The sequence below is a fragment of the Hippopotamus amphibius genome, chromosome 5 (genome assembly GCF_030028045.1).
Source record: "Hippopotamus amphibius kiboko isolate mHipAmp2 chromosome 5, mHipAmp2.hap2, whole genome shotgun sequence".
Taxonomy (NCBI): domain Eukaryota; kingdom Metazoa; phylum Chordata; class Mammalia; order Artiodactyla; family Hippopotamidae; genus Hippopotamus; species Hippopotamus amphibius.
In genome coordinates this window covers 6,955,866-6,982,813 of record NC_080190.1, presented here as the reverse complement: position 1 = coordinate 6,982,813, position 26,948 = coordinate 6,955,866, and the positions used below count along the sequence as shown (strand labels likewise).

The 26,948-nt window shown below is 40.2% G+C and overlaps 1 pseudogene; it reads right to left on the bottom strand.

The window, feature by feature from the left end:
• Nucleotides 1–16,816: 16,816 nt before the first annotated feature.
• LOC130854165 (40S ribosomal protein S27-like) overlaps nucleotides 16,817–26,948 on the bottom strand; it is a 121,696-nt pseudogene continuing 111,564 nt past the window's right edge.

The following is a 26,948-nucleotide window of genomic DNA, read 5'->3' as shown; positions in this document are numbered from 1 at the left end:
CAGGACCATGATGAAAAGTGTCCTTTATACCTCTGTTATATCAGTATAGCCGTGTTATACCTGTGTACCAGAAATCAGTATCACAAAAAATGTGCAGGAGAAAACTGCTAATTCGATCCATAGGAAAATCATGTCAGCAAGGCATGGCATCTTTTTATACCTCCTTTCCCATGCTCCCAATATTCACTCTTGCTCCTCGTTACATAGTTCTGCCTTCCTCGCTCTATGGCCAGATAAGACAAAGTGAAAGATGAGTGAATATGATGCCTGGCAACTTGGCACTGCCCAGCGCCTGTGGATGGACGGACAGCGCTGGCTCCCGGCTTGGTCCCCCATTTGCCAGCAATTAGGTCAGCAGATGGCTTCCCCCAGCAAGAACCATGGCCTAGGAATGCTGCCTAAAGCCTAGCAGGCTGTGCACTGCATGACGGCAGGGGTTGGGTGGGGGAGAAGTGGACAAAATTCACACAGACTGCGGTAAGAACAAGGCCTCAGAGCCGTGCAACCTGTGGTATCCCCAGTCTCCAAACCAACCCCCTCAGAGGCAAATCATCCCCTCTCTGCTGGCCTCTGGGAGCCAGCCTGCAGCGCCTTGTCGCCACTGATACCAGTGGTACAAAGGGGCCTTTATGGCATCCAACCCCAGAGCCCTTTCTCTCTGAGTTGAACTCTGGGCTCATTCAGCGTCTGAGCCACAGCACTCCTTCCCCCGTCACTGTGGTTGGCTCAGGGCTCTCTGAATAGGCTACTGACTCAGTTTCCCTACTTGGTGAGAGCTGGCTGCCCTGCTCCATAGCCCGGTTCCTCACTCTAGGGCGGCACCTTGACATGCTTGCATCATCTATCTCCTGCTAAACTCCCTTCTGTGGGGCCTGAGTCCTGCCCTAATCCTACCAGAGCTCATGGTCAGATCTTCTGGGCAATGACCACTCCCTGCCAGACTTCTGATTTGTCTCTGCTGGGTCCCATCCTCCAGGCTGGATAGCCCAAATTCCCAAACCTGGGGTGAGCAGGAGTGGCTGCCCCCCAGACACACTGTTTGCGGTTGTTTGACTGTTATCTTTATGCGTCACCCCGAAGTCCCTCCCTCAGTGGTGATTGGGGTCCTCAACCTGGCTTCCATCTCATCCTGGGAAGTGAGCAAGTCTCCATCCAATCCAGTATGCTGCTCCATCTCTGACAAGTGTCCCCTGAGAAATATTTCGGGAAAGAATTTTATCTGATCACTACAGGCAATGATCAAAGAAAACTAATTCCACTGTGTTTGTTACAACATCAGTGAAAGAAGTCAAGAATATAGTCTCAGAAGGAGCATAAAGTATGCAATAAAGGCTAATACATAATTGACGAACATCACATCTCTAACATGGTGCTCTTCAAAACCAAGCACACAAGGTGTAATTATTCCTCACATCATCATAAAGTAGGGAGTGGGCAGATGCTGCGTGCCTCTTATAAATAAGGAAACGGGAGAAAAGTCAAATAATTTTTCCAAAGGAAACCACCACTAGAAAGTAGAATGAAATGCAACAATCTTGAAACCCAGTTGTGATGCACTTAAAATGTCACTGTAAATCTCCATCTCAAATTTCCACTAATCTAAGGCAAGCACTTGGCATATCTGTTTTACAGTATCTGCTGTTGAGAATCCCAGTGCTGTCACAAGGTTGAACCAGTTACGGGTCACACAAGAAAATCAGTCTAATTACTTACAAATGGCCACATGGTACCATGGGTAAGAGCACAGAATCTGTCATGTTGCTTCTGTTTTAATCCCAGTTCTACTGCTCACTCACACAGCTCTTTTGTAAAGAAGAATTAAGTTAGTAGATAGATAACGATGTTTTGATTACTCTACATGCTTAGTGTATGGTAAGCACTATATAAGCAGGAGATCTTACAATCATAATATATACCTGTTTCATTCTGACCCCAAAATGGAATTAATTACCTTCTTGATCATGGTTGTTACTCATCACAATTGATTTGAAAATCTCTGGTTTAAAAATAAAAAAATTAAAGGGAATTACGCGGCAGTCCAGGGAATTAGGACTTGGTGCTTTCTCTGCCGGGGCCTGGATTCAATCCCTGGTTGGGAAACTAAGATCCTGCAAGTGGAATGTCCAAGAAGAAACAAACAAAATCCTCTAAGATAAGTTGAATATATTCAACAGAATGGTTCTACAAGTTCTAAAGGGAATGGAGGCATCTTTAAAATATTTTGAAGGGGCCACAGATTCAAATGTCTCCAGTCATGTTCTATGAAAGTGAGAAGTAACCTGGTGTAAGACAGTAAGAAAATCTTTTAAAGTAACATTGCCTAAACAAAGCATCCTTTCAGGTGATGTTTGCTGAGTGCTGGTTCATGATGAAATTGTACTAACCTATTTATTTGCACCTTTTCGGTGTCTTCTCTCTCACACTCACAAAAGAAAGTTTAAATAAACATACATATTAAATTAATTCCACACACACAGGCCTTCTTTTAGCTGTATACTTTAAAAGAACTATAACTGATTCTAGGTTGGAGGTGGATTTACGGACCAATCCTTTTTTGGTTTGGTGATTCTGATTATTCTAGCAACCCCTCAGCCTGCAATTGGTGAGACATATTCGTGCCTATTTATGTAAATCTAATTTGTGGTCTCGGGAATTTGGGTTTTTGTTTGTTGTCTTCTCTCCATCAGAGTGGAAATTCCTCAAGTGTAAGAATCATGTTTCTACACAGCCTAATAATCAAACGTGTCTATTAAGCACCTAATTGTACTCAGTGCTGAGCTAGGCAAATAAGAAGAGATATCAGAGCTCAACCTTGCTTCTTGTTCTTGGATTCTCAGAGGTGGCTCAGCTCAGTGAAATGCTCTGTAGAACTGTGACCATCTCTCTGAAATATTTGCTGAGGGGTTCCACGGTGCCAGATCTCTTCTAAATGCCTCATACCTATTATTTCATATAATCCCACAACAACCCTATAAGGACTTTCCTATTATTACCCCCATTTTACAGACCAGAACTGAGCAGAGGAGATGAAATACGTTGCTAAGATGACACAGCTGGTAAATGTAGACCTAGGCTAAGATGCTCTAGACCCCAGTCTGCCTTCTACACATCATACCTGTGCACGGAGCACCTGCAGTGGGTGTAGCACTGCGGGAGTTGTTGTGCAGACCTCCTCACCGCAACCCCCACCCCAACACAGGCACTTTCTATAATATGAATTTCAGACACATAATAACAGAAGGGCAGGTTCATTGGGTATAGGTATCTATTTTTCCTCTGCCCCCAAGTTCTAGACATAGTAGGAAAAATAATTCTTCTAATATTAACTCTATAACATTGAAAAGAAAAAGCAATGTTAGTGATTTCTTGGATAAAAGGAAGCAGATGGAATAGGATTTAGGGAAAAATGACAGTAGAGGAAATCATGGGTGCAGTAGACATTTCTCAGACATTTACAGATCAAGTTGACAAAAATAAAAGTGAGTCCAAAGGTTACTGCAATAGCACAACTTATAAGCTTGATCTAATAGCTATACAGAATTTTCTAAACAAAAATAGAGAACTGTCATTCTCTTCAAACATCCAAAAAGTATTCACAAAAATTAAACCTGAATTATGCTAAAGAAAAAAAATCTAAAAAAATTCCCAAAAGCGTATATCTCAGAGACCACCTTTGCTGCCCATACTGCATTAAAATCTGAAACTAGCAACAAAAGACAAGGCAAGACAAGACTTTGGAAATGAGAGTAAAAATACAATCTTTTAATTTGTTCTTATTATTCATAATTATTATTTAGAAGTGAATGGCAAGTGCCGTGTATATAAATAGCAGCAAAGATATAGTGAGGGCAATTTTACTAGGGTAGTGGATGGAGATGCAAAGAACAGAATGGTCTGAGGAGCTAATTAGAAGCAGAATCAACAGAACTTGGAAACAGAGTTGACTGGTCCCCCGCGCCCCCCACCGGCTGGCCCTTCGCTGCCTGGGTCCACAGACTTGCTTTGTCTGAGCAAAATTTTATCGGCTTGTTCAGAGCTGGGCTCCAGGGCCTAGCACAGACCCAGACCTAAGCCAAGAGATTCATGTATTTTTGGTGAAAATCTTCTTTAGGCCTGTCCACTCAGTATGGAATCCCACCCAATGAGGTCTCTGACATCTAGTTACAACCCTTTTCCATCTCCAGCAAACACCACGCCTGGCCAAAGCTTTGAGAAATAAAGACCATCTCACCTTTACAAATACTCTGCAACTGACAGAACTCTTCAGTGTAAATTATCAACTTTTGATTCTTAAAACAAGATTATTCTCATTTTTCAGATGCTGAAATCGAGACCCAGCTTATCAAAAGTCACAGTTGGCGAGCAGCATAGCTAATATTTGCTATTCTAAATGAAAATTGAATAGTCTATGAAAATAAGTAAATAAGCTAACATTTATTGATTTGTCGAGTACCTACTATGTACTAAGCACTATGCTGGTGCTTTTAAATAATTATTATCTCTCTTTTTAAAATTTTTATTTATTTATTTATTTATTGGCTGCATTGGGTCTTTGTTGCCGCACACAGGCTTTTCTCTGGTTGTAGCGAGCAGGGGCTACACTTCATTGCGGTGCATGGGCTTCTCATTGTGGTGGCTTCTCTTGTTGTGGAGCACGGGCTCTAGGTGTGCGGGCTTCAGTATTTGTAGTGGATGGGCTCAGGAGTTGTGGCTCGCAGGCTCTAGAGCACAGGCTCAGTAGTTGTGGCGCACAGACTTAGTTGTTCTGCGGCATGTGGGATCTTCCTGGACCAGTGATTGATCCCTGTCCCCTGCATTGGCAGGTGGATTCTTAACCACCACGTCACCAGGGAAGTCCGAAATAATTATTATCTTATTTTGTCCTCAAAAGAACTTTGCAAGGTATTTATAATATATATCCATTTTCTAAACTAATGAGGAAACCAGATAGGGATCTGTCTAAGATCACAAGTAGAGGAGCCAGACTTTGAATCCAGGTCATGAGTTCAAGGCTCATGCTTTTTTCCAAAAGGATACTGCCTCTCATCGGACCCCATGGATTCAACTTCAACATTATCAGAGCACTAAGTAAAAATTTCAGTGCAATTTAATTATGATCTGGATCTTTTCTCAAGGAGGATGCTGTTTTTGTAGTATGAAAGTGATGCTTTATGAAACTAACTAAGCTAAGGGACTGTTTGAGAAATCGAAATACTATTGATTGCTTAATAGCTACTACATAAATTACCCTGGACGCAAATCGTCTATTACTCTTTAAAGAGCAGGAGCCCAATATCTGAAAGAAGCTGGACAAATGAGAGCACATGCATATTAGAATCCAGTAGAAAAGACCCACAGTAAAGGTGGTTTATAAATATTTCATAGGCTCAATAGCTATTTGTCCCAGAGTTCTAGTTTTCATAACCACTGTAATCAGTTATTTTTAAGAGAGTATCTGGAATAGAATCTTAAATTCTGATGGGTAACTACAGCAATATTATAAAAGCACAAATCATCTGGATTAATTTTATGTGAACTGTAGTCTAAAAGATATCCATTTATTGATTTAAGAAATAGGGTTGGAGGCAGAAGCAATTCTCGGATACCTTCAAATGGTAAAATGAATAGCCCTAATTACTGTGACACCCACTTTGTGTTTGCTACAAATTTTAGGGCCATAAATTGTAAAGCTACTTCGTGTTCCATATTTTAAGTGTTCTGAAATTAGGATCAATGTCCAGCTACACATGAAAATTGTCCTGAAAGAATAAACTGTATGTTTCCATTTTTTTCAGCAGAAAATGAAAGTATTGAGGAATTTATGTTAGGATAAACAACAGGTTGGTAACTGGGCTCATTTATTCATTCTTTTACTCATTCACAACTTCAAGGAGCGTTTATGGGATAGGTAGGAGGTACCTTTAGGTTAATTGTTTTGGAGAAGGACAAAGGTGTAGGCAGTATATTTCACTGATTAGTATTCCTTAAAAAAAAAATCAACAAAACTTTGAGATATAATTGACATACAATAAACATGTTTAAAGAGCACAATTTGATAAATGCTGACATTTATATACAACTGTGAAATCCTCAACACAATTACGATAATGAACATACCCATTACCCCCAAACTTTCCTAACGCCCCTTTGTAATCTTTCTCTCCCACCTCTCTCCATTAGCTCACCCCCTCAATTCCCCAGGCAACCACTGATCTACTTCTGTCACTACAGATTAGTGTGAATTTTGTATAATTTCATATAATTGGAATCACACAGTATGTACTCTTCTTTTTTTTTTTTTTTTTTTTGGTCTGGCTTCTTTAGCTTGGTATAATTATTTTAAGATTCATCCAGGTTTATTACATGTATCAGTAACTTATCCCTTTTATTTCTGAGTAGTATTCCATGGTGAGGATATTCAACTCATTTTTCCATTCACTTGTTGATAGATATTTATGTTGTTTCCAGTTTTGTCTACTACAAATAAAGCTATGAACATTTGTGTACAAGTTTTTGTGTAGATTTAAGTTTTCATTTCTCTTAGATAAATATATAGCAGTGTAATGACTGATTTATGTGGTAGGTGTATGTTTATAAGAAACTGCTGAACTGTTTCCAAACTGGTTATACCATGTTACATTCCAACCAGCAGTGGAGTGCCAGTTGTTCCTTATCCCGTCCAACACTTCTTATGGTCAGTCTTTTAAGTTTCAGCTATATGTGATTTGCAAATTCTTTTTCCAAGTCCATAGTTTATTTTTTCATTCTCTTACCAGTGTCCTTTGAAGAGCAGAAAGACATATAGCTGGATCTTGTTTTCTTGTTTTTGAATTTGCTTTTAATCCAGTTAGATAATCTCTGTCTTTTGACTGGAGTGTTTAATCCATTCATATTTAATGTAATTATTGATGTGGTTGAATTTACATCTGCCATTTTGTGATTTGCTTTCCATACGTCTCACGGCATTTTTGTTCCTCTGTTTCTTCTTCACTGCATTCTTTTGTAGTAAATAGATATTTTCTAGTATACCATATTACCTCCTTTGTTGTTTTTTTTAACTATTTTTGAATTATTTTCTTAGTGGTTGCTCTGAGGATTACAATGCACATCTTAATTTATCATAATGTACTTCAGATTAATACTAAATTTCGTGAAAATAGAAAAACTTTTCACCAATATAACTCCATGCCTTTCTCCCTTCTTTGTACAATTGTCAGCATACAACTTCATCTATATATGTTACAAATTCAACAACAGTTTTGTAAGTATTGCTTTTTACAATCTCATACCTTTTAAAGAAGTTAACAAAAGAAAGAAGAAAAATGTGTGCATAAAGTCATTTGTATTAACCTACATATTTATCAGGTAGGTACTCTTCATTTCTTCATATGGATTTGAGTTGCCATTTGGAATCATTTCCTTGCTCCAAAATACCTCCATTCCCTACCCCTCCATTGTGCTATTATTGTCACATATGTCACATAATTATGTTGTAAGCTCAACAATGCAGTTTTATAATTGTTGTTTGTGTAATTGCCTTTTAAATCAATTAATAAGAGAAAATATATATTTATACTTTCATAATTACCTTTACTGGTTCTCTTCATTCCTTTGTGTGGATTTTAGTTATAGTTTCTATTATTTCCTTTCAGCCTAAAGAATTTCCTTCAGTATTTCTTGAGCATAGATTTTTCCTGCACTTTTGCTTGAAATAAAGACAGCCTCTCTGCCATATCCTGATAGAACTACCACACAGTGGAGATGGGGGGAAGGGGAGGAAGGCAGTAGCCCTAGGCTAAAATTCCACAGGCTCCCACTGTTCTTTTCAAGGTTCAGTAGTTTTATTGAATAACTTCTCAATCTGTTGTCTGCCTTTGGTCAATTCCTAGAGTCCTGAAATGATTATTTGTGACCATTTTCTAGTTTTACGTTGCTTTTTAGGGGGAGAGGATTTGCTGAGACCCTCATTCAAGCATTTAGGAGTCTAAAGCTACCATCTAGCTGTTTTGTTTTGTTTTTGTCCCATCAGTTTTTGGTTCTCTTTTTCCTCTTTTTATGCCTTCTTTTGGATTAAGTAGTTGTTTTTTTTTTTTTAATTCCATTTTATTAGCTTTGTTGGTTTATTAACTATTGCTCTTTTTTTGTGTTATTTTAGTGTTTGTTTTAGCCTTTATAGTATATATATTTAACTTTTCACAGTCAACCTCCAAATGGTATTATACTGCATCACATTTGTCATAGGAAGTTTACAAGAATATACTTCCATTTTTCTCCTGGCTTTTGTGCTATTATTATATATTTCACATCTGCATGTATTATCAACCCATTATATGTCACTATTTTTTTATTTAAGTAGTAAATTCTCTCTGAAAGAGATTAAAATAATATGAAAAAAATCTTTATATTTATAGTTACCATTTCTGGTATTCTTCATTTCCTTGTGTATTTCCATCTTGTATCATTTTCCTTCTCCCTGAAGGGCTTCCTTTAACATTTCTTGTTGTTCAGGTCTGCTGGTGATGAATTGTTCCAGCTTTTGTATGTATATGCATGTATTGCCTTTATTTTGAAAGATATTTTTGCTGGGTAAAGATTCTAGATTGAGACTTTCTTCTCTCTTTTTTTCCCAGCACTTTAAAGATGTTGCTTCACTGTGTTATAGCTGGCATTATTTCCACCAAGAAATCTGCTGTCATCCATATCTTTGTTCCTCTGTGTGTAATATGTCTTTTTCTATTTCTCATTTAACATTTCTTCTTATCACTTATATTAAGTGATTTGGTTATGATGTGCATTGGTATAGTTTTATATTTCTTAAGCTTGCTTTGCTGAGTTTCTTGTATGGGTTTATAGTTTTCGTCAAATTTGTAAAGATTCTAGTTATTGTTGTTTCAAATGTTTTTCCTTCCCTACTCTTTCCTCTCCTTTAGAGACTCCAATTATAGGAAAATTAAGCCACTTGAGGTTGTCCCATAGCTCACTGATGTTCATTCATTTTATTGTCAGTTTTGGGTGGTTTTTTTTTTTGTATATTTCATTTTTTGATAGTTTCTATTGCTATGTCTTCAAGTTTACTAATCTGTTCTTTTGATGTTTAATCTGCATTAATCCCATCTGGTGTATTTTTATCTTTGATGTTTTCAACCCTAGAAGTTTGCCTTGTATCCTTTTTTATGTCTTTCATGTTTCTGTTTAACATAGTCTTTCTCTAGCTTCTTTACATAGAATATAGTCAAAATAATTGTGTTAATGTCCTTGTCTACTAATTCTATCATTGATGTCATTTCTCCAACAGTTTCAGTTGATTGAACTGTATTTTTCAGTTTCTTTGTATGCTTGGTAGTTTTGTTTTTTTGAATAAATTATTTATTCATTCATTCCTAAAAATATTTTTGAGCTTTGTTCTGTGACCCAGTTAAATTATGTGGAAACAGCTTGATCTTTTGGGGTCTTGCTTTTAAGCTTTGTTAGGTGGAACCAGAGATGTGCTTAGTCCAGGGCTGAAAATCCCACTCTGAGGCAAGACCCTTCATAGTGCTCTAATACTCCATGAATTACGAGGTTTTCCTTTGTAGCTGTTGGGAATAGGCACTGTTCTCTGCCCTCCATGAACTTCAGGCACTGTTCTCTCTAAGCCTTTTGGGCGACTCTTTAAGCCTTTTGGGCAACTCCTTCCCTTGCCTTGAGTAGTTTCCTCATGTGGGCGCACTGATCAGTTCTTATTTGAATACTCAAGTGGGACTATCTGTAGAGCTCCAGAGCTTTCTTTCTGTGCAGCTCTCTGACCATCTCTTAGTTGTCTTGGCATTCCAGGACTCCCTGCCCTGTCTCCTCAATTCAGGGAGTCCACTGCACTCTGCCTAGATTTCCCCCTCTTGTGCTGTGGCCTGGAAACCTTCTCCAGGCAGAAAGCTGGGTCAATTATGGAACTCATCTCATTAGTTCTTCATCTCTCAGGAATCTCTTTCCTTAATTGCCTGATGTCCAATATCTTGAAAGCCATTGTTTCTAATAGTTTGCCTTGCTTTTTAGTTGTTTCGGGTAAAACAGTAAATCCATGAAACCTGTTACTTCATCTTGGCCAGAAGCAGAAGTCTGATTAATATTCTTATGAAAGGACTCTTATTACAGTGTTGTGTTCAACAGCCACTATGTACCAGGCACTCTGCCTACTATGTTTGTGGTCCCATGAGGTTTTAGGTTATGTGTTTTGTTTTGTTTTGTTTTCTCAGCAGGGGCAGTGGGGAAGGAAAGGGGGTAGAATGCAAAAGTGGTAAGACAGGATGACCCCACCCCCGCCAAAGGAACTCACAATCTAGCTGGGAAGACAAGATACATTCACAGTTCAGAGTGAAGACAACAAATACTACAAAGAAGAAGAAAAGGACCCAGAAACATTTATTCAACAAACACATATTGAGGGCCTGTTCTAGTTGCTGTGAAGCTGAGTGGTGAACCAGACAGACACAAGTCCTCCTCTCATGAAGCTTACTTTTTAGTGGAAGATTAAATAGGGTCAAGGGACAGAGAATGACTGCGGTGCTATTTTAAAAGGGAAAGGCTTTCTGAAGCAGGACCGTTGGAAGGGAGAAATGAATTCAATGAAGCCAGTAGTAAAAACAAGTGACCTATAAATTAATTTCAAAGGAAGAGATTCCCCTTTTAACTGGGGTGATCAAGGGAGGCTCATGAATGTTACATCTGAATTTCTACAGAATTTTCAAAAAGAATGACTCATTGCTGGTGGGGGGCATTTTTGTAGGACAGAGAACAAAGCTGCTTGCCTGGAACTGAGTATTCCAGGATGGGGGTAAGTGAAATGTGGAGGAGAGAATCAGTCTTAGGGCCCAGCTGCAGAATGCCTGAATGGACAGCCTAGAGTGCTTTTGGTCTTTGCTTTTCTGAAATCATGCAGGAAGTGAGGCAATCGAAGTTTTAGGATGACTACTCAGGCCTACATGTATACACGTATACAGGATAAATTAGAAGCATGGCACAAGGATGGAAGAACAGGCAGAAGCTGGCCCAGCAATGACCATGTGGGAAGATGCGTCAGACCTGGAGGGGGAAGGGAAGATGGCATCACAGCCCAAAGGAAGAATCAGCAGTTCTTGGACACTCAGTGTGGTGTTGGGCAGCCAAGGGGTGAGGGGTCCATTATGTCACCAGTGTCCAAATTCATTATAAAGGCTTAAACTCAGGGACCACAGAGTAAGATGGTAGTAGAGTCCTTCTGCAAAGAAAGACCCGACTTAAAAATATCAGACTGTTGGTTTCAGTTTTTTGCTGTGACTTTTCTTAATCTACAGGTAGGACAGTGATGCCAACGGTCTTGGTTTTCAAGTGAACAGTTCCAATCCAGCATCTTTGAAAATCTGAAATGTCCCACTTTCCCTGGCAACTAAATACATTGCATTAAAAAAAAAAAAATCACCATTTTCAGAAAGTCTTTTTTAGCTTTCCCATCAGGACAAAGATTTCTGAAAAAAAAAGAGGCAAGTCCTTTAGACATCACATAAAGCAAACTACACCTGAGGGACAATTGCAAATGAACTAAGGGAAGCTGCAGCCAAACGAAACGCGACAAACAACTGTCATATTCCAAATGGTCAATCAAAAGCTGGAACGACTTGAATGTAACAGAAGTCTATTATGATGAAAATAATGATCTCAGGACAAGGGATACTTAATAATTTGCAAATTTAAGTACAAAATAAATATTCATCCATGTCCAATGGTAACTTTCAAGCTCTAACCATTTTGTATTGCTTAGAGTATCACCTGGAACTGTGGGGGCACTTTTAAAGTGAAAGGGGAAACAATTCATCTTCATTTTAATTTCAATACAATTGCAGAATACACTGCTACACTAGAAATGTGAATGATACACTGAAGGGTATCTTTTTCACATTCCAGAGTATCTCACTGTTTGGGCAGAATGGTTCTCTTACTGGAATTGTTCACAAAGCAACCTATTATATGGTGAGAGGTACCCTCCCGGCACCATTGAAATTAACATGAAAGGAACAATCAAGAATGCCAAGTGCTGTGCATAAAACGCAGGTAGGTGGTGGAAGACAGATAAGCAGCCTAGGAGGTTTAAGTTGCAGAATCTGAAGCTGCAGAGAGATGTGTTATACAATTTACATTACAACCAGTCACCATTTCAGAATGGGCAATGAAAAGCTCATATAGTTAAGTATTGAGTCCATAAAAAAACACAAAAAGCTCTACAGCACAAGGGAACTAAATGATGGGTAAAGAGACAAAGAAGATCATCAGAGAGCAGGAGGAGAAAGCCAGACTCGCTTTCACAAAATTCCTCTGGTTTTGGCAACTTCACCCACACCTCACAGGTAGCATGTCTCTACAGTGGGATTATTTTAAAAGAGGCTTTCTCAACCTTGGAACTGGTGACACTTGGGGCCAGATAATTCTTTGTTGTGAGAGCTGTCCTGTGCATCATGGGATGTTTAGCAGCATCCCTGGCCTCTGTCCATGAGTTGCCAGTAGCACCTGCTCCCTCGGTTGTGACAACCAAACACGCCTCCAGGCATTGCCAAAGTCCCCTGGGAAGGGGGTTGGGGAACTGCCCCCATCTGAGAACCACTACCTTAGAGGAAAGCAACAGTATAAACTACTCCAGTGAATTCTTTCCCCCTGTAATCATATGCACTTCACCCTTTCAAGAGCATTAATTATAGCCAAACGCTGATTTTAGTCAAAAAGTTCCGTTGCACACCAAATTAATCTGGAGGGTAACCTAATAGTAGTTTAAAATAACCGATTTCCACGAAGTCTAGAAAATCACTTTGCTGTTTTCTCCCTCAATTTATCTTAAAACAACTGGGCAAGTGTTTGGTTTCCTACCCATTTGTGTAGGAAGCAATGCTTTTCTGTCGCAAAATAAAACCACGGACCGGCACCCTCCTAGGATATAGCAGCTACACTGTAGCCTCTGGTGGAAGCGCGTTCCGGTGGTGCCCGGAACCAGCCCAGCATGGGGCGCGGGGCATGCGTCCCCTCCTCCCCACCCGGCAGTCGTGCCTCCCCCAGGGATGTTCCCGGTTCCGGTCCCCCGGCCAGGCTGTGACTGAGCGGAGAAACGCGCACCGCGGGGATCGGGTCTTGGCAATGAGTCCCCGCCGCCCTGAGCTCCGCAAGGTTATGTTTTAAAATTGCATGCTGTCTGCATGGTTATTGCTGTAAGTTAAGCTAGTTTCTGCCCGATCGTTTCCTAACGTAGAAACAGAGCTAGATATAAACTCCAGGAGGGCAGGGATGATGTCCTGTGGGTCTTGCTCACCGCTGTATCCATAACACCTAGCCCAGTGCCTGCCCTACAGCAAGTGCACAGCACACGTTTCTTGAATGAATGAATGAGGACAGAAATGCCAACTTTCAAGCAAATAGAACAGGGGCCTTTTCTTATTTCTGTGCCACAGCCAGCTCCGCGGTTGGTGCACAGTAGATGGTCAAAGATCTCATCTGTTTGTGGAATTCGTCTGAATGTGAGGTCTCAGCCTGTATCTTTTGGGCAGCAAAACCCACTGGGGCAGCGCAAAACCCACTGGGGCAGCGCAAAGCCCACTGGGGCAGCGCAAAGCCCAGGCAGGTGTGCTGCCTGAACCTGGTGACCATGCTCATCCACTCGGTTCTGCCCATGGACAACACGGAATGCAACACATATTCCATCATGAGGAAACAAGACATCTGTGTGGAAAGATTTCAATACACGCTGTGCAAAAGGACACTGTCACCCCTCTGACAGATGAGGGGGCGTATCTGGTCCCTCAGCATCATGGTCTCCCTAGTGGAGAATTTCTCGAGTGCTACAGCAGCCACCCGTACCAGACGTGAAAGCACTGGCAGCGCTGCAGCCTAGGCAAAGGCAGGGAACATACTGTGCAGATTATATCATCACAGGCATCAAGGAGTTTATCCTCATCTCAAAAGGCATTATCTCTCATGTTGAAACTTTAGCAACTCATCTAGAATGAAAAATCAAAAGTGTGCCAAAACTCAGAGCTGCTGGAGGAATAAGATGTGGCTCTTCGGGAAGGCATGAGATTCTCTCTAAGCACAGAGAGCCGGGCAAGTGGCGCTGGGGTACGCATTAGGCTGCTGGAATGACAGTGCCCAGAAGCTACTGTGAATGGTAATGACAGGCCATAAAATACCCCTTTAAAAATCCAGCAAAAGATAAAGACAGTAGATTGTAGCGGCGCTTCAAAAACCAACCGTTAGTAGATTAGCACAGACCTAGCAAGAAAACACAACTAAAAATTATTCAATCTTACTGAATGCTTGCAGGGAAACTAGGCCAAGAAAGCAATCAAAATCACATAGAAGCAAGGTGAGTTTATGTAATCCAGAAGTTCAAAAGAATCGAGAAATGCATTGCAAGGATATTTCAAGAAAAAAAATTAATGAAACCTTCATTAAGATGGAGAATGAAGAACACAGTTCTTCTCTATTCCCCCCAACCTAACCAGTGTTACTAGGAGATATCATATTTTGTATGAGAATTCCAGGATGCAATCATAAAATACAAAACACATTTATGCAATTTGAGTTAAGTTTGATTATACAACATATGTGACAGACCTCTCAAATTAATTGCACTGAATGTTTTCACTTATAGAAAGAAGATTCATGACTCACAGAGACCGTAAATGAAATACGGCATAGGTAGTAATTACTTGAATTGCATCCTTGAGTCTTTAAAGATAAATTAGCCAACAATGAGAATTTGATCGCTAATGTTGCAATTAGTTACAGGTATAACGCGGTGACCTATATAACTTACTATTTTTAAAAAATCTAAAATTTACACAGGTTAATAGCATAAAAGATTTTTCACTGTTACTCATGGCAGCAATGCAATTCTATTAATGCACTAGTGTGGCCTTCTTAAAATAACTGCTTAACTCTTCACATGCAAGTAGAATTAGTCATGTTAATTCTCTGACTAAAAAAGACGCAGATCAAACTAACATCCACTGAGCCTCGCTGCATCCTAGGCACCTGGACGAAGGATATCTCACTCCATCTTTCCATTGCTCCCATGTGGTTATGTCACCAGCAAAGCGCATTAACAACTCCCAGGAAATAAAAACAGAATCTGGGTAATAAAGTCAAGGCTAACCTTTCTTTTCTCCTTATGCGTAGTCTGGCGTCCTTTGCTCATAGGGCGCCGCGTGCCGAGGCCTCACGCTCTCCGCGCTTCAGACCGGAGTTCCTGGTGCGAAGCGGCTGCGACGACGCCTCAGAAGGTTGCGCGGGACGCGGGATTCAAGATGGCGGCGGCGGGCCGTGTGCAGAGGCTGCGCCCGGCACCAGATCTGGAGCGAGAGCCCCATTGTCCGAGAACCCCGCCCCCTCCCCTCCCGCCGCTGAGATCCCTGTGCAGCAGCCCCGCCCTCGGCCTGTCAGGAGAGCGTGTGCTCCAGAGCCCAGCTCACACTTCTCCATTCTGTGATTAGAGAATACAGCCCTCCTTTGCTTCTGAACCAAACTTGCTCTTGTTCTAATGACGCGAGCAACACCAGGCAGGAGGACCCCTGTTGGGGATGGACGCGGGAGGGTTGGTAACAGTTAGAGACACTTCCATCCCGCAGATGAAGCAGTGGTGGTGGTGACGTGGCTTTCCCCAGGCCATGTGTAGCTGCCCTTCAAGCCCTCTTGTTACTGGGCTAGATTTGGGTTGTATCATATTGTGTCCCTTCTTCTGGGAAACCAGCTGTCCCTCAGTCCCTAATAATCTTCCTGGTCTATGGGGTTTGAGTGTAACTGACAGCTGCATCTTAGTCCAGGAAGAAACACTTGGTTGGCCCAGGCAGGATGAGGTCGGGTCAACTGGAGAATCTATTCTGGGTTCTCAAGCCCACAGGACCACACAGGCCTGAGTGCAGCAGCCTCATTGCTTTGAGGAAGATAAGTCTGCCTGAGAAACGACCAACAGAGGTGAGAGATGGAGGGAGAAACATTATCAACACCATTTTAATTGTACCCTGAAGGCAACTCTATCTCAAAAATATTTTGTTGTTGTTAACTAAATTCCATTCTCTATGACAATTTCATTAGTTTTCCTCTAATACCCCTTTTCTGACCCAGGATCCCATCCCAGATACCACATTATGTTTAGCCTTCAGGTCTTGGACCTCTCTGGGCTGTGACAGCTTCCCAGACTTTCCTTGGTTTTTGTTGACCTTGACAGTGTTGAGGTCAGGTATGTTGTAGTATGTCCCTCATATTGGTTCATCTGATCCTTTTCTCATGCTTAGTCTGGAGTTGTGAGGTTTGGGGAGGAAGGCTACAGACTCATCACATTCTATCAAGGGTACAGTATTGTCACGGTTGATGCTGTGAATGTCCTTCAACCAACGACCACCAAGAACACTGCTGCAGTTAAACGAGTTAGGTTTGTCACTCCCTGTACCAAGGGAGCACACACTGTGGGGAGCTGTGGGTGTCTCAGTAGAGGGTGCTAGAAAGAACCTGTCATAGACTTTGGGCTTTAGTTGGTTGGTTTGGGGGCCAGTGTAAGGAACTGAGGGTTTCCTCTGCATTGTAAGCTCTAGATGGTCCAAGCACAGGGCAATTCTGTGATTGGTATCTATAGGGAAAGCATTCTAGCACAAAATTTTTCCTCCCTATAATCAAAATTTCATTGAGAACTGACACCAAAATAGGAGTTCACTGTGGTATACCTTACAAAATATAACATCATTACACTATCTGGTTAGATTATCCAGAACTACGGAACTGATGAAGCTCTCTGTGACAGAACACAGTCAAGAAGGTGTGTGGATAACTAGTGCTGCTTTCTTCTAAGTGAACATCCTTCCTTGAGCCTGGCTTTTCCTCCTGTTGGCCGGCACAGCACTGCTGCACATCCTGCACGAAGAACCACTGTCTGAGCATGGCTGGAAGCTGTATTCATCTTGTAGCAGCCTGGACATTTTACATCCATAAAGTCAGAATTTGGATTCTAAACTAGCTATTTCTTTTCATGTTTTTTCTTTTCCTTTTCCAAGGATGGATATAGTAAATCTCTAGCCAAAGGCTATTGATCCCTATCTATATTTATCTACCTACATAGACAGATACAGCTATATCTAAATCTTATCTACGGGGAGGCGAGGCTGCACCTGGAAAAAGCTATCGTGGTGAAGAGGTGCAGTCACTCACTCTGGCTGAGAGAGGGGGTGTGTGGTATTTTGTGGGTGGCATGGTGACCTCATTTAAATTGGTCTTGCTTTGTCTCATTTAATCATGGTCTCAGAATAACTGAGTGTGGTTTCTGTGAGATTGGCTCTCACCACAGAAGACTGTGGTCTAACTGTGAGAGCCGGAGCACCTTCTGAATGTCAAGGGCATTTTCTCTGGCAGTGCTCACCTCCCTCGCCCGAGTTTGCTGAGTTCCTGTGCTGCACCGTTACTTCCCGACCCCACCTCTTTCCGTGCTGTATTCTTTGGAAGGACATCACAAAGTGTAGCCGACGTTTAAGGGGTGCGAGTTACACCCACTGCCTTGGGAGGAGGATGTCCTAGAACTTTGAAATCTTTTTCACTTATGCAGGTTTGAGTCGGGTTTGGGAACCCGGGACAGTTCTGATGAGTGTTCTCAGACCCCCATGGTCTTGTTATTAGGGCTGTTGTCCTTATTTGAGGTCCTCTTCTTTATGAAAACTTTACAATGAAGTCACCCGGGAGATTTCTTTGGAAACAGGTTAAGGAACACCACATGTCTAGACCGGTGAATTGAGTTCTAGGTTTTTCCAGGTTTCCTGCTGGTGGATCCCCTGTATCAACTAAGAACCAAACGTGCTCCTGGGAGGCTGGGGTGTCCACCGTACTCCAGACAGAAACTTACTTCGAAAATTCAACTTGAACAGAAAACCAAGTGCTACTCAATGTGTGTCTGTCTAGAAACAAACAGCAACAACAAAAATGCTATACTAATGGGAGAAGAGTTTCTAAGAAATGAATGAAGCAGCATTCTGGCCCTGAGCTGGGATGATCTGAAGAAAACAGGTTGCTCTTTAAAAAAAAAAAAAAAATGGCCTCTTTTGTTCTGCACTAGAAAAGATAGAGTTCTTTCACTTCAGCAGTCAGTTTCTATTCACCACAAGCATTCTCCTGTGTAGGAAAATCAATAAAGACAATAAATAAATGGCAATCCCATTGAGGGCTGCTTACTAAGTGATTAAATGTTTCAAGCCCCAAATACTTACATGCTTCAGGGATACAAATCTGAATGAACATATGTAAATGGAATTAATGCTCAAATAATTTTCTAGTTACTTAGCACAAATGTGCAATTATTAATACTGCCATAATTTCTGTTTGAATATTTATCCCTGTTTTCCTAAGCATAAAACCTTTAATCTACTTTTCTGACATAATTTGAAAATAGACATGGGAATCTTTTTAATCATCTTATCCTTTTTAGTGGAGAGAGAGAAAAGACCAAAAAAAAAAAAGAAGCAGCCTTGCAGGGACGCTCATTCTGAGGTGAGGGGGCCTCATTTCTGATGTCTCCACTCCCCATACCAGAAAGGGAGGCATATAGGCTTCCCAAATCCAGGATGAATTTGGTACTTGGATATCAGATAATACTTCACTCTTTGTTGCAGAGACCCTGCAAATAAGAGTTTTTACAGGTTATTTTTAAGAAAGCTTTTTTGAGATATAATGAGGTGCCTGCAGGAGGGATACATTACAAAGATGGCATATTTGAGTCTTCTGACACATTAACATTGAGAGGAGGGTTTACACCTGAGCTGGGAAGGTGTTTTCTATTTGCTCTTACTCCCCTCCCCCCTCCCCCCACCCCCCAACCCCCCAATTCCTTGGTGAGCATAAAACTGAGCAGAACCCTGTGGGGCTCCTGGGCACAGAAGCCTTCCTGTGTCCCCCGTTCCTTATTTGTAGGAACAGACTCCAGCCTCCTTGACCTCCCCTGAGTTCCAAAGGGCAAATTCAAACTGTTGCTTATCAGGGAAGAGAGAGGAACAGCCAAGAAACAATAGTGCAGCCTCCGGGCAGGGTCCTGGTTCCATCTCAAGGGATACACAATAACAATATCTTTGAGCTCTTCATAGAACTAAAACCCCCAACAAGTGGAAGATGTCAGCATTCTTCATTCCAGAGAAAACCACCTGAGGCCAGATTAAAGGAACCAAAGAAACTCATTAAGAGATTACCTGAGACCAGATTAAAGGATTGCAGGCCCTGAACACACCCTAATCTTATCAGTAACCCTGCCCTTGAACCATTGCTATAAAAACCCCTCAACAAATCCTCCCAGGTGGGGACACACGGTTTTTGAGGGCAGGAGCCTACTGTGTCCCCCTTTGCCTGGCAGAGCAGCAAAGCTATTCTTTTCTACTTCACCCAAAACTCTGTCTCCGAGATTTGATTCAGCACCAGTGCACAGAGGCCGAGTTTTCTGCATCAAGCACAGGTGGGCCCTGAAGCCTACCGTCTTGGTCAGTCTGCATCATGCCTCACACCAGCAGGGGTTCATGTCCTGTTTATCACTCCTGGCCTGCAGTCACATTGCCTCAGTTTGAAAACTATGGTCCTTTAGATGCTACCCAAGTGTCTTCTAGACTTTGATGCAGGACAGAAAAGCTCCCATGCCCAACCTCTTCACCTACCCTTCCCTGCCTGCCATCCTGGAAGGGAAATAAAGCAGACCCTGAGAAAGGCAGAGAAGACAGGGGAATAGCTTCTTATATCTGCATCCTTTTTCTGAGAAAGAAGACTTGGGTCTGAATTCCAGTTCTGCAACTCACTTGCTGTATGATGTTGGAGAAAGTTCTTCTCTTTGAACCTCTGTTTCATCATCTCTTAAGGAAGGAGGGAGGGAAGAGAGAGGGAGAAGATGGAAGAACAGAAGAGGGAAGCAGGGAGGAGGTGGGGAGAAAAGAGGAGTAACCTGGATAGTCTCTAAAGCTTCCTTCCAATGAGATTCTACAGTTCTGAAATTCCCAGATACTTCAATCTTTGTTTGCTATGTCTTCTACACTTCTCATGTGTCCTGCCAGCCTCATCTCTTCCATCTACCTGCTGCATGGTGGCCACGGACCTACTCTTTAGGAAAGTCCAACGAGTGGAGATTAGCATGCAGAATTTTCACTATCTACAAGCCTCCAAAGTCCCACGAACCTAAGGATTGGAGGAAGTGAGCTGGGTTTGAATGTCAATGAGATGTAGTTCCAGTTTAATGAAAATTAAAGTATACGGGATCAGGAAATATTGTTGACATTGACTTTAACAATAGAGACTGGAGAACCAGGTAAGAAGAGAAAAACTACAGAAAGTCGGTTTGGTTATAAAAAGTAAATAATACTGTCATTTATGGAAATTCTGTTCATTTCTCATTACTACACAGAACCTTATCTTGAAGTATATGTTAAACTGTTTACATTTTAAAATATGTATTATTTATTTTGAATTAGGCACTTCATTCACTTTGTCAAAGTACCAAGGTTTCAAAGTGTGTACAGTGAAGAGTCTTCCTCTGATGCTATCCCTCAGGAATGCAGTTCCCCTTTCCAGGGGCAAACAACATTACTAATTTCTTATATATCCTTGTTTATAAATGCAAATATATAGATTAAATATATAGATTATTCTTCCTCTCTTTTTACCATAAATGATGACACACCATAAGTTGTGTACATTTTATAGCATTAAAAAAATCAGCAGGTCACAAGGGCTCAGCCTTCATAATTGCTCATTTACTTAAGAAAAACTTGGCACATTTTGATTGTCATTGACGCTGTTTATGTACGTAATAAATACATACTCAGTGCTTACAACATGACAAGCATTGTTCCCAACTCTTTATAAGTATTTGGTGCTCATCTATCCTGTGATCTATTAAAGCTATCCTAAAGGAGGACTCAGTTTATTTAATCAGTAGCTCTCGAGGGAGTTGTACCACCCCCTAGGGGGCATTTTGGAAACTTGCAGCGATGGTTTTTGGTCATTACAGTGACTGGTTGGCACCACTAGCAGGGATTTGGCTAAGAGGTCCTGCAATGGATGGGACGGTCCCACTTGACAAAACAACATCCTGTCCTTGGTATGACCTCTAAACGTCCTACTGCACATTCAGGTAGGTAAACACCCCACTCATGGTTATCTAACCCTAGAATCCAGCCCTGTTCAATATACAAGCACAAAATCCTTTTTGCATGGTTTTCAGATGCAATGCAATGTCCAGGAATGCAACAATGATGAAAACTGAGGGAAGATTATATTCTGTTTCCTTGTTCACTTTATCAGAAGTTTCCCCTTATTTCAGAAAATCATATCACTGACAGCAATTCCTCTTACAGGATTTGAGTCCTCAATGCAGTACACCTGTATCAGAGCAGACCATGTCCTTGCTAAACAATCTACATCACCAAGCAGCTTGGGCTCACTTTTTCTCTCTAACCATGATTTGGAATCAAGATACCTAGAGAGGGACTTCCCTGGTGGTCCAGCGATTGAGACTCAGTGCTCCCAATGCAGGGGTCCCGGGTTCAATGCCTGGTCAGGGAACGAGACCCTATGCATGCCACAACTACAGATTCAGCACAGCCAAATAAATAAATAAATATTTAAGATACCTAGAGATAAGTGTCAGAGAATGCTTTCAAACACCTGTCAAACTCTTTCAATTCAACAGGCTGTGACAACACCAAAACCAAAAGTCACCCAAGAATTGTAGAATGTGTGTGACTGTTATCTTAGAACTTGCAGTGCATCTTGCAGCGCTCCTGAAAGTGCACCTCACCTCTGGGCAAGTGGGAGCCTGGGACTTGGTGCAGGCAGAGCTTATAAAAGCCAGGGTGGGAGGGGGCAGGACCACTTAAGTTTAAAAAGCTGGCACCTGAAGCAAGGAAGGACCCAAACATCCAGATCAGGTGGACTGGGAAAAGGGAACAGAAACTGTGGAATTAGGAAGCAGAGCTGACAAGATTCTCAGAGAAGGCAAGGACAGAGTGACTTTTGTGATAACCTGAAGGGGAGCCAGGGAACAGGAGGGAACTGCAAGGACCCTGGGGTGGTTTCCTTTCTGGAACCAGCCTGGGATACCAACTGACCATGACGAGGCACACGCCCACTCGCTCTATCTAGCTAAAGCCAAGGTTAAAGACTTCACAAACTGTTTTTGCAGAGATGCTGGTGGTTTAATTATCGTCCTCTACCTGGACGGTACTATTGCTTGAATTTGACAAAGCACGGGCGATAAAGGAAATGAACACTTAACATAAAAAGACTTAGACAACTTTTAATTAACTCTTTAGGGGTTTAAACGTAGGATGAGCTATTTAGCTAGTAGTGTGTGTACACTTCTGGTAAATTTAACCTGAAAACCCTGGACTATTCTCCTTTAGTGTAAGATTGAAGATGAGGTTAACATCCTTGGTATCTGCATCCGCACGGGTTCCGTCTCATTCTCACTTTCCTCTCCAATCCACCCTCAACATTCAGCAAGGGCGAATTTTTTTTCTAAAGTACATCATCATGTCCCTTGCTTAAAACCAATCGGTGGTTCCCTATTGAACTTAAAACCAAGACAAAACACAACTCCTTAGCATGATCTATAAGTCCCCGCACAATCTGTCCCCTGCTTCCTTCTCAAGCCTCAAATGCTACTGTTCTTTCCCTCACTCACCATTTTCCAGTTATATAAGCAACCGTCACCTCTATTCATAAATGTCCCATAAGTGTCCCAAGGTTTCTTCCCCCTCGTGCCTTGTCATGATCTGCCACCTGCAAGCTGGAGAACCAAGAAAGCTGGTGGTGTAATTTAGTCCAAAGGCCTGAGAATCAGGAGTATTGGTGTCCAAGAGTGGGAGAAAGTGGGTGTCCAGTTCAAGCAAAGAGTACATTTGCTCTTCTTCCACCTTTTTGTTCTATTCAGGAGCTCAGCGATTGGGTGATGCCTACTGGCTTTGGTGAGGGTGATCTGTCTTAGTCTGATTCAGATGCTAATCACCTTTGGAAAGATCCTCACAGACACACCCAGAAATGTTTTACCAGCTATCTGGGCATCCTTAGCCCAGACAAGTTGACACATAAAGTTAACCACCACACTGTCCATAAAATCGACCCACTGAATACAAGGGAAAAACAATGATCAACAACAGGAAGACATATCTGGAGGAATTTATTGAACTTTAGAAATAAAGAACACTCCACACAGAGAAAAAGACAGGACAAGTCTCTTTGAATGTGAAGAGTTAAGCCGGCCTCAGAGCTCAGGTCAGTAATAGTCAATGCCGACAGACAGTGGAGCATCCTTTATAGATTCTGAGGAAAAAGATATGTGACCCAAGTCTCTATGTGCAGCCAAACTGTCATTCATATATTATGACAACACAACGACAGTCATAAGTGTGCGAGGACCAAGGGGATACATTGCCTTTCTATGCGAATCAGAAAAGTCTACTTAATGAAGAGAGGATGTAAAATAGGAAGCCATAGTTCTAAATGATTAAAGGTGGGCATTGAATTCACATAAACAAAGTTAAATAACATGGTTGTGATGTTATTATATACAGAATGTAAATTTATATGCAAAAATTTTTAATTTTTTAATGTAAAAATTTTACAAAAATTGTTACAAAGAGCTTGTAAATGTTTCGTGCAAAAAGAAAATCAAAATGATAGTAGACTGAGATTTAAAAATATATACTAATTAAATATACTAGAATATACCAATTAAAATCAGGAAGAAAAGAAGTGAAGCAAGCAAAAGAAACGTAAGCATAGTAATTTTATCATATCATTTCATTTTCTAAATTGAGAAATGAAGAAAGATTTTAAAATATTGTTTAAAGTTGTAAAGGTAGCCATTTGTTAGAAATTAAAACAAATTGTGTGTCTTCTATATGCCTCCCAGGGCAATAAACAATCAAAAGCAAGCTAAAATATATAGTGAACGAAAGAACACAAAGAAAAAGTCCAGGAAACAAAAACCCCAGAAAACATTAAATAGAATTAAATTGAAATTAAACATAGTTATTATAAAAGTCAATGCAAATGGAATCAATAACTAAAGCCAGCTACATGTTCTTAATGACAAACTTTAAAAGTAAAAGAATAGCCAAGGCTACACCAGACAGCTGCAAACAAAATAAAAGAAAGCCAGGTTTGCAATATTAATATTAAGTTGAATTCAAGGAGAAAAGCATTATAATGCTGAGGTACAAAATTCAAAATGAAAATATATGTTTTATTCATGTTTATATACTGAACAATATAGCATCAAAATATATAAAGTAAAAATTGCAGGATAAACTAATTGAAACAAAATAGTAAGGGGAGACTAACACACTTTTCTTAGTCACTAGTGACTTCAATAGACTATTATAAGTAAATAGACACACACACACACACATACACAACCCCACTGGATCTGACTAATGTAATTAATAGCAATTTCTTTTTGTGTCCACATATTTTTCAAAAATTGGGTAACAGATAAAACTTCAGCCAATTCTAAAAAAAATAAAAGGTACAGATTTTCTGAACATGACTCAATAAAACTAAAATTAAATAGCCAAAAAGAACAATAAAAATAAAAAGCTCTCCATGGGAATTCCCTGGCAGTCCAGTGGTTAAGACTCCAAGACTCCACACTTCCACTGCCAGGCCAAAGGTTTGATTCCTGGTTCGGGAAATAAGATCCCACATGCCTTACAGCCAAAAAAAAAAAAAAAAAAAAAAAAAAGGCTCTCTGCTATTAGTAAATGTACAAACATTTAAATTACTCTTAAGCCAAAGAATAAATCAAAACCATAAATGTAGAGTAGCTAAAAATAACAACAATGCAAAATAAATCCTAAAGCTGTACCCAGATGAAAATATCCATTTTAACTTCTTTCACTACCAGCCATTAAAAAATGAAGCAAATGTATTAGGTATGCAAATCAAGGGTTTAGGAAAATAACACTAAAATATACACAAAGAGCAAAAGTAAGGAATTAATAAAGATAAATGCAGATACAAATGAATTGGCAAACAAACTGCAAAAATTGGTACATAAAATCAAGAGCTGGGTCTTTCAGTAGAAAGAGAAAAGCTCCTAAGTAAAATAAACTAATGACTTGATAGACTAATCAACAAAAGAGTGAGAAAGCATAAAAACACAAAATTAGAATAAGAATAGCAAAAGAATCATAGATACAAAGGGAGTTAAAAGAATTCAAAACCATATTTTGCACAACTCTGGCTAATACATTTGAAAACCTGAATGAAAAGTCAATCATTATATTTTTGTCCCCCAGGCTCCCAGCCTCCCTTGCCAAAGGGACTCCTTCTGGGGGCTTTTGGGAAAGTGTCTGCATTCCAGATAGAGGACAAACATAGTTGCCGTGGTCCTGTCCTTCCTCTATTTTGAACACAGATGTACTCCCAGAGATGCTTCAGTCTCCTTGCAATCTTGAGAGAAAAGCCAAGAGACTCAGACACTGGGCAAGGTTGAGCCACCAAATGAACTAACATCTTCTACCTCCAGCCTTCTTGTTGTTCATTTATCATCATGCTGGAAGTCTTAGCCAATGTAATTAGACAAGTGAATCAAATAAGAAATATAAACAATAAATAGAAGGAAAATTATCATTATTTTAGATGCTGTGATTGATAGTATGCTAAGTGAATGATCTAAAAACTATTATGAAAAATATAACTTAAGGCAGCTTGCTGCAACATTAATATACAAAAATAAATGGCTTTATCACATAAATACAATCACTAATTAGCAAATATAATGAAAGAAAATATCCCATTTATAAGAGCAACAAGTTCATAAAATAACTAGGAACACATTTGGAAAAACGGGACTTAAAACTGCAAAAATTTACTTGATATATGCAGAAGTACATGCCCAACAAATGGAAAACAGTCATTCTACTCAAAACCATTTCAAATGTTCATGTATTATATCATAAAGAAATCTCAGTTCTCAAAGGTAGAAATCATAAATTCCACTTTCTGACTATAGCTCAGTTAAACTAGAAATTAATACCTCTAAAACTTTGGACATTAAAAATTATCTTCTAGATAACATAATTTAAAAAGAAAATAAAAATTATAGAATATTTAGAAACTGACAAAAATCAGGACACAACAAATCAAAGTTATTGAGATGTGGCCACAATACTATTAAAAAGAAATTGTATTGCCTTAACTACATTTATTAGAAAACAGTGGAGGCTAAAATAAATGACTAAGCATTCAACTTAAGTAATCTGAAAAAGAAAAATAATATAAAATAAAAGGAAAGACATTTATTCATAACTCATCTCCAGAATAAAATTAGAAATTATTGAAAGAGAAAGCAAAAAGGTAAGCTTGATCAACATAATCAATAGTTGGCTCTTCCAAATAGCAGATAAAATAAACAAATCTCTGGCAATTCTAAGCATAAAAAAGAAAAGAAAACATACAGAAAAATATTAGAAAAGAAATATGAGACATAATCAAAGCCATGGAAAAAATTTAGTAAGAGAATAGTTGCATACTTTCTCTCTTATAAGAAGATGTTTTAATAAATCTTAGAAATTATGTTCAGAGAAATGCAATAGCTGCTAGGCAGAGGAGTATGTTGTGGCAGCTGTCACTGCCCACACCTGGCAGAACTTAGCTTTGCTTAGGAACTTTCTCTTCACGCCATCTTCACCACAGTAAAGTTACTTACAGTGGCGAAAACAAAAGCATTGAATTTTTAACTTAAATTGAGACCCCTTGGGGTTGCATAAAATGTCTTCAAGACTGATCCCACTATCGCAAAACACTGAAGGGAGTGGGGCCGTGGGTTCAGGGTGAGCTCCTAAGTCTAAGGAAGCCGAAACACTCCAGGTCTCTGCAATTACTGGGAGAGACATCTTAGCGGCCAGAGAAAGGACTTCACTTTCGTTTGCTTCCTAGAAGAG